The sequence below is a fragment of the Mustela lutreola genome, chromosome 5, assembly GCF_030435805.1.
Source record: "Mustela lutreola isolate mMusLut2 chromosome 5, mMusLut2.pri, whole genome shotgun sequence".
NCBI lineage: Eukaryota > Metazoa > Chordata > Mammalia > Carnivora > Mustelidae > Mustela > Mustela lutreola.
In genome coordinates, this window is record NC_081294.1 from 33411479 (window position 1) to 33426941 (window position 15463).

Sequence of the window (15463 nt, forward strand, 5' to 3'; positions counted from 1 at the left end):
TCCACATGAATTTGAAAATGTAAAACCTGGTTGACAGATGCCAAGAAAAATTTTGAAAGCCTCTTGTGTCTTGTTTTGAGGCACTGGGTAGCATAGTTTGTTCAGTAAGTCCAACTCTTGGTTTGGGCTCAGATAGTGATCGCAGGGTCATAAGATTGAACCCTGTCTCTGGCCCTGTACTCACTGTGGAGTTTGTTTCAGATTCCCAGTAGCCCCTCTAACTCATGCTCTCTTGCTCTCTCTCAAATAAATAAATCTTTTAAAAAATAGTTGTATCTTGTTTTATATAATGGTTATATATGAAATGTTTCATATGAATCAAACTTAAGTAATATTCAGAATAAGAAAGGGAGAGTACTGGGGCACCTGGGTGGCTCAGTCATTAAGTATCTGCCTTTGGCTCTGGTCATGATCCCAGAGTCCTGGGATCGAGCCCTGCATCGGGCTCCCTGCTCTGCAGGGAGACTGCTTCTCCCTCGCCCACTCCCTCTGCTGTGTTCCCTCTTTTGCTGTGTCTCTCTCCGTCAAATAAATAAATAAAATCTTAAAAAAAACAACAAAAAAGGAGGCTGATAGCTCCTTGATATGAGCAAGATGGCAGAGCAGCTAGAAGCTTAACAGAACCAGGGAAAGAGCCTCTTAGGATCACTGCTGTATTAGTTCGTTGGGGCGACCATAATCAAAGACTAAAATTGGCTGGCTTAAATGACAGAACTTGATTTTCTCACAGTTCTGGAAGCTGGAAGTCCAAGATCAAGGTGTTGGAATGTTTGGTTTCTTCTGAGGCCTTTCTCTTTAGCTTACGGAGGGCCTCTTTCTTACTGTGTTCTCACATTCATCCCTCTGTGTGTAAATTTCTTTTTCCAATAAGTCATAGTGGATTAGGGCCCACCCTAACACCCTCATTTAACTGTATCTCTTTAAAGGCCCAATCTCGAAATACAGTCACATTCTAAGGTACTAGAGCAAGCCTTCAACATATGAATTCGGTTGGAGAGACATAGTCCCCAAACAGTTCATAACAACTGCCAACCTTGGGTTTGGGGAAGGCCGCGTGCATGCCCTAGGCTTCACTAGCTCAGGGGCAGGCAGCGCTTGCTTATGAAACAATAAGCCCTGATGCGGGAACAACTTCCTTGGAAACCAAGCTTACAGTTAAAATACCACTTATCTCTGGCAGTCTGGAAGACGGTGTGCAGTTCTTTCTCAGGAAACAGCAGAGAGGAATCATCAGGGGTCCTGACCCCTGGTGAACATTAGCAAACAAGGCAAACGCCCTGAGCTCTGACAGCAGCCTCCAAGCAGCAACACATCCAGTGGCATAAGGGTAAAAATCTAACTGGCTGAGGGGGCTAGAACAAAACTTCTGACCTAGGAATGACCTCTAGGTACCCAAGAGAAGAGGTAAAACAAAAGAAAAATATCTGAGTAGGGACAACAGAGGCCGTGCACCGTGGAGAAAATAGACTTCACAGAATGAATTCAGCCAAGTTATTTAAATGAACTTTCATGAACAAGTTCTGGGGATGATGGATAGCATGGTGAGTATGGTTAGTAATATACTGTCTGTATACTTGGAGTTTGTGAAGAGAGTAGATCTCTCTCTCCCTTTAAAAAAAAAATATTTATTAATTTGACAGAGATCACAAGCAGGGGGAGCAGCAGGCAGAGGGAGAGGGAGAAGCAGGCTCCCCACCAAGCAGGGAGCTCAACATGGGGTTCGATCCCAGGACCCTGAGATCATGACCTGAGCTGAAGAAAGCCACTTAACCGGCTGAGCCACCCAGGTGCCCCATCTAAGACAGTAGATCTTAAGTATTCTCACCATATTCATATACCTACGTCACCTCACATAGTGAGGTGACATAGGTATCAATTAACTTGATTGTGGTAATCACTTCACAATATATTCATAGAACAAATCACAGTGCACATCTTAAATATATACAGTTTTTATTTGTCAATTTATACCTTGATAAAACTGGAAAACAAAACAAAACAAAAACATGTACACACAGTTTTTCATAGCTATTCATAGAAGCTTTATTTTTACTGGCCCCAAAGTGACAACAATCCAAATTCTTACCAACTAATGAAGAGATGAACAGAATATACTGGTTCTTTACAATGGAATATTGTTTGGCAACAGAAAGTAAAGAAGTATTGAATGGATCTTGTAACATCATACTAAGTGAAAGAAGCTAGTCATAAAAGACCGTATTATGTAATATAATTTATGTGAATTATCCAGAATAGTCAAATCCATAGAGATAGAAAGATGATTACTAATTACTACAGGCTGAGAGGAGGAGGGAATGTGGAGTTACTGCTAATGAGCATAGGGTTTGTTTTGGGAGCAACAAAATGTGCTAAATTTACTTTACGGTGATGTTTGTACTATGCTACATATATACTAAAATAAATTGAATCATACACTTTAAATGGATTATACCTCAATGCGATGGTTAAACTCATGAATTATAAGATAACGCAATGTTTCTATGTTAGCGTGTACCTCAAGACCTCAACTATCTTTTAAACTTCCTTACATTTGGCCTTCCCTTTAAAGATAAGAATACCTTAGCTTTATTTCAAATATTATACTAAAATGCCCACTTTAGCACAATAATCGTGTTTCTTATGTTCGAATGCTGCCATTTTCACTCTCTCAGTGAGTAGAAATAATTCTGGAAAAGTCAAGTGTCTTAACATGATAATCAGAATGCTGATTATTCTTGAATTGACTGTTAAGGAAACTAGTCCAATACAGTAAGATTATTGGATTATTTTATTCACATTGCAATCTATTGCTAATGTAGGTTTGGTTAAATAGTGGCAAAAAAAATCTCCATATTTGCTGCCCAATCAGTAAGTCATGTTATCTTCAGACTGGCTTCAGTATTATGATTCCTTTTTGTATTTAGTCGAATGAGCACCTTGTTTTTCACCATGTTCCTATTATAAGCCTGCCATTCTGTGAGTATTTACTTCCTGCATTTCCATGGCTGAAGGCTTAAAAATGAATTTAACCTTGAAAACAGCCATTAGAGTTAAGTGAACCAATTCAGTTCAACAAACAAGATGTACAAATCAAGTGTCCAAAGTCAAGGGTGATGTTGACCAGATATTTGTTCTGCTTCCTACTAAGTTAACCAGCAATGTTCTCTGTTTAAAAGCCAGGACAAACAATGTTTTTAATCATAAGACCCACCCTGGCCCTGAGATCATTTTGCACATACAAAATTTAACTTTTTTAACTATTAGCAAGAAGCCTCCCCTATCATGGCTCAATTCATCTTAATAAAGTCAGTCAGAATCTAAACAACTCAAAAATTACATGTAAAGAAAAGATTTAGTTTCCTACCAAGACTAATAAATGATTTAGATGTTACAGTCTTTCTTTGGGAGATGGATAAAATATGAAAAACAAACAAAAATGACCAGGAACTAGTAATGAGCTGTTAGCATGTAAAGTCATGCCAGTATTACCTAAATGGAGATATAAGCAAAGAAAAGGAATAAAAATCACTCAGAAAATAAAGGGCTGATGCTGAGGGAAGAGATGTGAGTAGATGATAAATTAAAAGGGATCTATGTTTCTATCTTTCTCAGATGTAATTTGTGAATCCCAGAAAAAGGACAATATACTTAAATTTGATGTTCTTGTCATATATCTTAAAATATCTCTGTGATAGAGACAGAGTGATCTTCTGTAAGGGTTTGGACAGATTAATTCAACACATAGACATGGCCGTTCCTTGGTTAAACCATGAAGGACTTGTAATTTATGTTTGCTTTCTTCCTTCTTCCTCATTTTTGCCTTCTGTTGCAACCTTCCCTTTACTTCAAGGGGGACCTGTCCTGAAGCCCCCCTGACATGCTTTTAGCATAACCAGAAGTATAGCTTCATCTTCATCAAGATGAACATTTATTCCTTTAGAACCTGATAATATCTGGAAGTTGGAAGTGATTTTTGGGTCCACGGTAAAAGAAAAAACCTAAGAGATCCTACATTTGAAGAGAGCAAATCTGTAAATGAGAAATAGTGGGTATCTAGTATTACACATCAATAATTGAAATGGGAGTGAGAGTTTAGAATTATCTTGGAGGAAGAAGGTCTGCTTTTACCCCAAGACAGCACTCTGGAAGAGATGTGAACTCTGTGAAGTTGGGCTTTGAGCATCTCTTTCTGTTTAGTTCCTTTATGTCCAAATAAGGGAAGTATTTTAGAAATACAGTCCTTTGGGTTTTCATGCTTTTTTCTATGGATACACCTAGAATTTGAAGTTTGTTCTTTAGGGATCATTTTGGATGCTGTGAAATAGACCAAATAGTTGGAGCTCCCCAAATTCACTTGTGTTCAGGATCCATCTAAAGAAGGTATTTAATATATCCTCAACTCTAATATATCCTCAACTCTGAACAAAAAGTTACTAGATGTTCCTTCCATAAAACTTGAATCAGAATTTCATCAAGATTCTAACTCATATTAAAAGAAATGCTAAGGAAACTATTAGTCAAACTTAGAATGTAGAAATTCTGTGACAAAAGAAGACTCAGATTATTAAACAGTTATATGGCATAAAAAAGGGAAAGGTGAGATATTAGAGATTAAAAAAGACTTAAAATGATATTTCAACCAATGCAATGTATGCAACTCATTAGGATCCTAATTTGAGTAAGCCAATAAACCTCTATTTGAGATGAGGAAAATTGCAGAGACTGAACACTATAAAACATTAAGGACTTACTGTTGATCTGTTTAAGGTTCTGATAATGGTATTTTCCCTTTGTTTAAAAACAAGTCATTTCCAGTTAAATATTCATACTGCTTTTGTTTAAATATGATTTTAGTTTTTTATTTAAAACACTTGAGTAAAAACTTCTAGGGGAATAAAGAAATAAGAATGGTAGAATAGTAACAATCACTGAGGTCAGGTTGTGGTACATGGGTGTTCCTAATGCTATTGTGTTGATTTTATGTATGTCTGAAAGTTGCCTTAATAAATAATAATTGAAGGGCGCCTGGGTGGCTCAGTGGGTTAAGCCGCTGCCTTCGGCTCAGGTCATGATCTCAGGGTCCTGGGATCGAGTCCCGCATTGGGCTCTCTGCTCAGCGGGGAGCCTGCTTCCCTCTCTCTCTCTCTCTCTCTGCCTGCCTCTCCATCTACTTGTAATCTCTCTCTGTCAAATAAATAATAAATAAAATCTTTTTAAATAAATAAATAAATAATGATTGAAGTACCACTGTGCAAGAAATAGATTCAGGGATTGTATAGTCTTCATTCACCGAAAAAAAGAAAAAGATACATTAATTTTGTTATTCCATTTCTTTGATTTTAGAGATCTGCAAAAAACAACCACTGTAGAATTCAAATATATGTTTTACAAAACTTTGCTTCCCTTCCCTGTAATTTAAGTTATTTTTAACTATATATTTGAAAGCATTTCCATCGCAGTTGTTTCTAAATTTACTACTTGTACTACTTGTAGTATGACTTACTATTTCAATTTACTTTAGTTTGTAAGTAAGAATAATGTAGTATTGTGTAAAGTAAAGTAGCTATTTTATTTAAGCCAACTAACAATTGATTTTTTTTTTAAAGAATAAAAAGGGGTGACAACATTGCACTTTATTTGAGCTCTGAGATATGGCTTTTGTATTATGAGATGTGGCTACCTTCAAAGACCACTCTGCCCTCACTGAAGACTCATTTCCACCATTTCTCAGTGACTCCTGTAGTACACATCTCCATCCTTCATATCTGCCTCTATAAAACTGCAGGCCCTTCCTCCACCTTTCCTTAGATGTTTCTCACTAATGAACGTTTTCTTCATTGCAATAATCTAAATAAACTCATTTCTCTAATTGTCCCATCCATTTTTGTCTTTCACAGGGTCTCTACTTGTTTGAGCTCCATTATCCTGGCCTTTTTAGCTGTTTGCACATCGGTTCTAGTTATTATCAGACCTAAGAAAAGATGGAAAACAAGCCCTCTGTGTGACCCCATCAACAGCAATAGCATAAAAAGTGTGCAGGTCGGGGCACCTGGGTGGCTCAGTGGGTTAGGCCTCTGCCTTCAGCTCAGGTCATGATCCCAGGGTCCTGGGATTGAGCCCCCCCATCGGGCTCGGCAGGGAGCCTGCTTCCCTCTCTCTCTGCCTGCCTTTCTGCCTACTTATGATCTCTGTCTGTCAAATTAAAAAAAAAAAAAAAAAAGTGTGCAGGTCCTTCCTTCCCCTTTACGCCAGACCTTCTCACAGCTGATATATTAGAATAGATTAGATTTGTTTAAGCAGACTGAGCCAACAGTGTGAAACATTTCTACTCAGAGATTAAGAATTGTTTTCTCTGATTTAAAGCAGATTTATTGGAACATGGTGCAAATGTTGAAGAACTTTTCTTTTGTGGTATCTGAGCTTTAATTTCAAAGTGGTTCTTGTTTTGATGGGCAGAAGTTTACCCACAAGCAGGGTTCTAAAGCCATGCTAATCCCTTTCAGTTGACAGTGGAACTTTCACAAAGTTCCTAAAGAAGCAAGATTTAGAAACACCTTACATTGTCCATATTTATCTGATCACTTTTCCCATGAAAATTAATTCTGTTTTTCCTCTCTTCAGTAGCCCCCAAAGCTCAAAATTTATTTGTTGAGTGATTTGAGAAAGGTTTCTCTTGATATGAATAATAATCCCAGTGAAGACTTTACATACAAGTTCATATCATTCCTATAATGTAGGAGAGCAATAATAATCCCAGCTATATACATAAGCTTTTGCTTATATCTGCCACGCATACATTTAAATCTTTCATTTCCAAGGGATGAAATGCTATGCATTTGTCTTAGATTATCATTACTAAATTTTGTTCATTTGCATTGCTATACAGCTTAACTTCAGACATCAAAAGGCAACTTTTTTGGACAAATCTTTTAGATTTGCAATAATGTATAAGGGAGAGACATTTTGACTCTTTCTTTCTCATCAACCTAAGTATAGAACTGGTTAGCATCTTCTCATCTTAGGTCCTTACTGTTGTAGCTGAGGCTAAACTGATCTAGTCCCTTCTTTCTTCCCTTCCTTCCTTCCTTTCCTCCTTCTTCTTTCCTTTCTTTGTTAAAGTACCAGTGACTTCTAGATCATGCTCAGGGAATTTCTTAAATGGCACTGTTTTGGACATGACATTCTCCTTCTTGGGAAGATCCTCCCTGAAGACTCAGACCTTAAGAAGGAGCCTATGCCTTTGACAACCACAGCCACTTTACCTCAGTCTGACCAGAACTATGGCCAATTTTGTTCCAATTTGGACTTTATACATATCTTTTTTTCTCCCTCTGGAATTGTCAGTCCTTGCTGATGAGCCACACTATCTGACAGTGCAGAGAAACCTCAGTTTTACCAACCACAGTCAATACCACACTTTGTATTTCTAGCCCAGATTTACCACCACCCTGCACTTCTTTTCTGGTCTAATTTGAACCCAGTGGTATGCCCTCACTGGCATGTCCCTCACTCCTGGACTCTTGTCAAGTGGCAGAGTTTACCTAATGTATCTTCTGCCTGAACGTCTCTTCTTCTTTTGGATCCTCTTCTGTGGCTCTATACCCAGAAGCTTCAGACTTCTGGGTCTTGTGCCTTATTTCTGGATCTTTAAGAAGCATCCACCATGTTTACAACTCTGTCCTTCACATGTTTATGTTTCATTAATTTTTACATTTATCATTTCCAACCAAGATGCCAATTTCACCAGTTAGGAACTCTAACAGGTTCCTTAATATGAATATAGCTCACTAAAGCCTCTGTAGTAGTATTTCTTGGAAAAGTGACAGAAGGAAGTCTAGATTGCCAAAAGGTATAAATTATTCTGCAGCAGTTCTCATATATGAGTCTCCTATTACAGTTCTCAACAACCGTGTGTTCTTGTTCACAAAATGTTGAAGGATAATAGCAGCTAACAATTATGGAGAATTTGCTAAGTATTAGGGCACTGCATGCTTTGCTGTATTTGACTTTAATAGCCCTGTGATCTGGACATTATTATCTTTATTTGACACTAAGGAAACTAAGAATTCATTAGTTAAGTAACCTACCCATGGTAACTCAGAAGGGATGAAACCCAAATTTGGAATCTGGCTGATCTCAAGTCCATATACCTTAACGCCATACCACTTTAAAAGAAGATAACAAGGATGAAAATTTCATCTTGTTCATGTATGCATCCATAGTCAGTGCCTAGCATGATACCTAGCTTAAGAAGTTACCAAATGACTAAAAATCAATTGTGGTGCAATTGGACTAGCTTATAAAGCCTTCTAATTACTGTGGACAGCTCATGCTTACAATAGTCATTGAACCTACAGCCTCTCTCTCTAATCATTACCTTAGAATGTGGTTTGGTCTTTAGATTGTAAGTACTGTGACCCAAAGTACCTATGGTAGAATTTGATGCAATTCATTTCTTTGTTACCTGGAATGAGATACTAGAGTGTGCATTATCCATATACTGTTACACACCTAACAAATTCTCTCTCCAAAATGTATTGGCTGTTTCCTCCAGCATCAGCGTATTGGAGGATTACTCTGGGCTTGTTCAGTATCCGTTCTGTTTCTCTACATCAGACAGGTCTACTTCCAGTTGGATCTGGGGAGATTTTAGAATCCTAGCTCTATACATCAGGCTCTGCCTATGTGATGTCAACAACTCTGTGACTTCCCACTGTCATCCACAGCTTCAGACCCTGTGCCAGTCCCATAGACTCTCTCATACCACTTGATAAGCCTTGAACATCCAACTCTGACTGGGACTGTCATCTCCTTTGGATCAGCTGAGGTTTTTACTGCCATTCCTCTAGCACTGAACTGGTGCCCCAATAACCTAACAACCTTCTCCCTGGGTTTCCATGCCCTGTGTCTTCTCTTTGTTCTGCACTCTGAAGGCTTATATCCATTCTTTTTTTTTTTTAAGATTTTATTTATCTATTTGACAGACAGAGATCACAAGTAGGCAGAGAGGCAGACAGAGAGAGGGGGGAAGCAGGTTCCCCACTGAGCAGAGAGCCGGATGCAGGGCTCCATCCCAGGACCCCAGGACCTCTGCCCAGCCGAAGGCAGAGGCTTTGACCTACTGAGTCACCCAGGAGCCCCTAGGCTTATATCCATTCTAAGAGCATTTAGTTCTTTCAGTGATGAGGCAAGGCAAAAATATCCAAGTACATGAAATGTGTGGATAGATTGGATAGATTAACTATGGCACAAATATTAGTTCAGTTATAGCTGAAGTGCCTAGCACAGAACTTGACTCATACCAATCATTCAAAGAAATATGAAGAGTAAATGAATGAATATACAATTCCTATCCAACAATAAGCCTATCTATCTTCTATGCAGAGCAATGGATCACAGTCCCATGCAATCAGAAGTGGCCCACTTTGGTGTTATGTCTATGTGTTATGCAGGCAATTTTTTTTCTGAGTGTTTAAAATACCTGGGTGGCTCAGTGGGTTAAAGCCTCTGCCTTCGGCTCACATCATGATCCCAGGGTCCTGGGATCGAGTCCCGCATTGGGCTCTCTCCTTGGCAGGGAGCCTGCTTCCTTCTCTCTCTCTCTGCCTGCCTCTCTGCTGACTTGTGATCTCTGTCAAATAAATAAATAAAATCTTTTAAAAAAAATAAAATACATTCCCTCTCTTTTACTTGTTGATATCTGAAATGTTCTTGACTTACAATCAGAGTTACTTGAAAATCCATGACACCGTACTATTTCCTGGGAGCAGTTATTTCTCTGCTGTGAAAGACAAAACACAAGAGGCATAGGTGCCTGCAGGAAAGGGTAAAGTAACTAATGCAGAGATGAATAGCTAGGAGAAATGAGAATAGATTTTTGCTTACTTCTCAATTCTGCCAGTAATTGGGGTAGACAAAATTTTCCCTTCTGTCCTTGCAGCATTTGGGGAAATCTTTGACAGAATGAGAAATGCTAAGAACTTTTAATGTAGGGCTAAGAGATGGGGATATAAAGCAGGGGCTAACAGAGGGATGAAATCATAAGGTCCAATGAACTCTTGTTTAAGTCATGTGGTTCTTAATGAAGGTTAGTTTCCAAAAAAAGCATATATCTAATTAAGCTATGCAAAACACTCTTTCTGCAGAATATTACGTTAATCAATTTTCCTTTTTATCTGTATTATACCAGGCCTTTCTTTTTATCATTTATTTTACTTTTAGAACAATCATTTAGGATTCAAACAGTTTTATTGTGACTCATGGCAGACTTTGCATGGAATTTAATATATTTATTATTTCTTATTACCATTGTTATGCAGGTCAAATTATTAATTTTGGAATCATAGTGTAGCTTTAGAATATTTTGTAACTTGCCTGTGCTAGGAAAATTTTATTTGATGTGTTCTTTATGAAATCAGTAGATAATAAGGCCTAATCCTTTTTGAATTTTTATATTTGTTAACATTTCTACAGAGTCTATTCATTGTTTTACATAAAATGAATGGAGGAATAGTTAAAAGTGTAATGTAGTCTTGGGAAATTTATTATGAACATCTGAAGTTCTGGGCAAGAGGAAAAAAAAAAGTCTTTGGGATGTAGGCTTTATTTGGTAGGTTAATGAAGCTCCCATAGTCCCAAATAAGAGATGGATAAGGACATACAGGTAGACATATTTCTGGTAAAATTATTGTGTTTCTCAATTTAAAAAGAAAATATCACAGCTTTTATTTGGAAAAAAAATTTATAAATGTCAGAAGTCAAAATAGCTGCAAGCTAGAATAAATAGTGAAATAACATCTATACATAAGGAAGAAGTGGTTGGAATGAGCAATCTTGAAGTCACCTAAAATTTCAGTTCCCTGTCATGATGGAAGGAAGATATTATTGGATGAGCGAAGAATTAGGGGGAGTATTAGCCACTTACCCTTCCTGATAAAATAATCACAACAGGGTTCTGACTGAACAACTGATTAAGCAAAACCAAGATCTCTAGCAAAAGCAACGCATACACATGGTTAACCCTAAAAACACAACATTAGAGTGATTGAGAGTTTGCAATATAAACGCTAAGTATTCACGAAGCAGAAGTGAAACCGAGACTTTGCGTTTGGGGGAAAATGTACTGAGTGAGGGAATCACAGCGAGCTAAACTGATAGTCTGGCCTGTGGGTTAGGATGAGTGGCAGTGAGGGTGAGAGGTGAGCTGTAGTAGGGGAAATAAACCATTCCCAAGGCACGTCTCTGGAGTAGGGAGGCAGTGAAGAAATAGAACATGTTGCTGAGAAGCAAATAGGGTGTATCTTGGTAAGCTTTGCCTTTAGTGTGTAGGATGTACTTTAGCACTTTTTGTAGAGCAGGTCTGCTGGCAACAAATTCTCTCAACTTTTGTTTACCTGAAATCTTTTTTTTTTTAAAGATTTTTTAAAAAATTTTATTTATTTGACAGACAGAGATCACAAGTAGGCAGAGAAGCAGGCAGAGATGGGGGGGCGGTGTTGCGAAGCAGGCTCCCTGCTGAGCAGGGAGCCCGAAGCCGGACCCTGAGATCATGACCTGAGACGAAGGCAGATGCTTTCACCCACTGAGCCACCCAGGTGCTCCCTGTTTACCTGAAATCTTTAATTTAAATTTTTTTAATTTAAATCTTTAATTTAAATTTAAATTTAATCTTTTCTTTTTTTTTTTTTTAAGATTTTATTTATTTATTTGACAGAGAGAGATCACAAGTAGGCAGAGAGGCAGGCAGAGAGAGAGGGGGAAGCAGGCTCCCCACTGAGCAAAGAGCCTGATGTGGGACTCAATCCCAGGACCATGAAATCATGACCTGAGCCAAAGGCAGAGGCTTAACCCACTGAGCCACCCAGTTGCCCAATTTACTTTTCTTTTTGAATAAAACTTTAGTAGGTATAGAATCCTAATTTTCCCCTGGCTTATTACTGTACTGTATAAAATTTGACAAAGCTACATAGTTTGTAAAATTTGGTGATAATTGATGAAGTTGCTTCTGCTATCTTTTTCCCTCAGGACTAATTGACATGACCTGCATTGCATGGTAACATGTCACTTACATTGTAACAAAACAACCCAGCAGAGATGGGCCTGCCCTAGCGAAGACAGATATGTGTTTTTTGTATGTTTCGTGGGTGTATGTGTGCTTATATTTCTCGTTAAGATCATGAGCCCAGTTTATACTTTGCCAATAATGTAAGAAGTAGAAATGAGAGAAGTGTGATAAAATTTCTAATTTACATCAATGATTTTCTTCTTCTCCTCCTCCTCCCCCTCCCCCTCCTCCCCCTCCCCCTCCTCCTCCTCCTCCTCCTCCTCCTCCTTCTTCTTCTTCTTCTTCTTTTTTTCTAAGTAGACTCCATGCCCCAGAGTGGAGCCCAGCTGGAGGCTTCAACTCACAAATGACCATGAGATCAACACCTGAGCCGAGATCAAGAACTAGAGGTTTAACTGACTGAGCCATTCAGTTGAATAGGGTGTTCCTATTTCAATGATTTTTAATAGCACTTCTTCAGGTGGGGCCAAACCATGCAATGCTTTGCAGGGCATTGTAAAGATGGAATATTGTCTACTTGAAATGAGACACCATTAAGGAGTTTTAAGTTGGGAGTGACATGATCTGATTTATTTTATAACAAAATCACTAGGAAAGGAGAACTAATTGAAGGAGGACAGGAGTAGATGCAGTGAAATCAGTCTGGGGGCCTTTGCTGTAGTCAATGCCAGTTTTGTAGGTTAAACTACGTTAGTAGCAGTGAGATGGAGATATGTTTTGGAGTTAGAACCAAGAGGACTTGTTCTAGAAATGGATGTGAGGAGTGAGGGAAAGAAAGCTAAGAATGTTTCTCTAAAAACTGTGAGTTGAGGTGGCATTTATTGAGAAGGGAATAGAAGACCATCTTGGTGAGAAATAGAGTTTCAAAGAATTAAGTAGGTTGTTATATAGATATGATTGTGGGGAATGGCCAGCAATCCCTGTACCCACACATGAAAGATTACTCCAAACTTTGCTGTGAAAGAGAGAAGGCAAGGGCGTCAACGCTCAGAGATGGAAGACCCTTTACTCTTCTCCCACTTATATTGGTCATTCAGGATATCACAAATCCTTATTACTGTTTCCCAAGTACCTGATGTGTGACAAGGGCTCCTATTGAAACTAGGAGAGTCTGTTTACAGGAAAGATAAGATATGGTAATCTGTCTGTTCTACTAAATATAGCCTAAGGGACAATGCATTCATCTCTCAGATCACAGGGTGGTGGTTTGGGCTAAAAAAGCTTGGGGAAGGCAGCTCCCTGCGGCATTCCAACCACTGAGTGGCTACACTTGCCTTGGCAGTCCAAAGGCCTCCACTCTTCTCTGAAACCTTCCTCTGCCCCCAGTGGCCTCCACATTACATTTTAGCAAGCCAGGTATTATGGCTGATTTCATGCTCTACATTAACCCCAAGATACGATGGTTGATTTTATGTGTCAACCCAACTAGACTAAGAGATATGTAGATGGCTGGTAAGATTATTTCTGTGTGTGTCTGTGAGGGAGTTTCCAGAAGAGACTAGCATTTGAATCTGTATACTGAGTAAAGAAGATTGTCCTCACCAGTGGCGGTGGACATCATCCAATCCATTGGAGAGCTGAGTAGAACAAAAACATGGAGGGAGGGCAAATTTCTGATCTGCTTGAGCTGGGACACCCATCCTCTCCTGCCTTCGCACAGTGGCACTCCTTATTATTGTGCCTTTGGCCTTGTACCACAACTTACATCATAGGCCTCCTAGTTCTCAGGCCTTTGGACTCGGACAGAATTAACACCGCTGGCCCTCTGGTTCTCGGGCCTTTGGGTTTGTATTGGAACTATACCACCAGCATTCTTGGGCTTTCAGGTTTCAGCTGGTAGATGGAGGAGCTCTCAGCCTCCATTATAGTGTGAGCCAATTCTTCATAAGAAGCATCTTTTTATATATCTATACATATCCTAATGGTTCTGTTTCTCTGGAGAACACCAATACAGTAGGCAAGTGGATATTCATGTTTGGAACTGAGAGATCATGCCTACGTTGAACTAAAATCTGGAAATCATCAGCATGTAAATGGTACTTAAGACCACAAACTGGATGAGATCACCTCAGAGTCAATTCTAGAGAAAAGAAAAGGACTCAGAAGAAGGCTGATGATATTATTCAAATCAATATCTTAGTTTTCTTTTCAGTTTCATTGATATATTATGTCAATAAGATGCTATTTTAGTTATAATTGCTCTAAAATAAGTCTTTCATACTGTGAAAAGAAGTCATTACTTGCTACTTTTCTTTTTAAGAATTTTTTTGCTTTTCATCTGTATTTTCTCACATATGAACTTATGTATCACTTTACGAAATAAAAAACTTCTTGATATGTGACACTAATTTTGTGAATGTTATAAAAAGTATATAAAAGTATAAAAAGAAATAACATAAAAAAGAAATAACATTGATATTTTGTTTGATATCACTGATTCAATTGTTGCTCTAGAGAAGTGATTAGAGTTTGTCTAGCCTATCAAGTTGAGAATACTTACAGAGCCTAAAATTGGGTGAATGGTCAAGAAATGGCCCAGAGAGATGTGGTTCTGGTGAAGGGGAGGAAGCACAAGGTCAAATGAGTTGGTATCCACTGGCTAGGTAACTTGCCCCATTTCCAGATAGTTCCAAAACATTGGAACCATTAAAGGAAAAGCCCATAATTTACATTTGGAACTTGATTTAATATGTACACTGTGACTATTTCTGAGAACAGGTTTTAATTTTTCCTCTTACCTTTTAAAAGCATGAAAAGCCGTCCTATCTCAGTGGATTAGAAAATATTCAAGCTCTGCTCTGAGGAAGGAACACTCCTTTTCCCACCTTATCACTTCCAACCTAAAATTTGAAGTGTGATGTTCACACTTATAATCTTGCAAGTTCTTGCTCTCCTGGTCAGTACCTTTGTGCTTGCAGCTCTCTCTGCCTGCCTTACTCTATTGCCATCTCTTTTGGTCTGGCTAAACCCACTCATTTGTGAAAACCCAGCTCAGTAATCTCCCTCCGTAGGAACCTCCTAAGCCTCTTCCTGTTAAGGGCCTGTTTTGTGTGCTCCCCAGCTGTCCCATATTTATCTCTCTCCCAAGTATGGTAATGTGTTGTAATGACTGCGTGCTTCCTTGTGCCCTTCACTAGAGTATGACCTCTTGGAAACTCAAGGAGGGTCTCTTATCTCTGCATCCCCAGCACCTAGACAATGCTCAGCATAGATCAGACATCCAATAAATATTTGTTGAATCAATACACAGCCAATCTACCTTCTTAAGAAGAATCTTACTTACCTGAATAAAGAGTTAAAGCATTCTCCAAATTTCACACTTTAATAGGACTTGTAACTCTGAAATGTATAAAAGAGATTTATAAGTATAAGGGTTGAATACATTAGCTTAAAATTCAT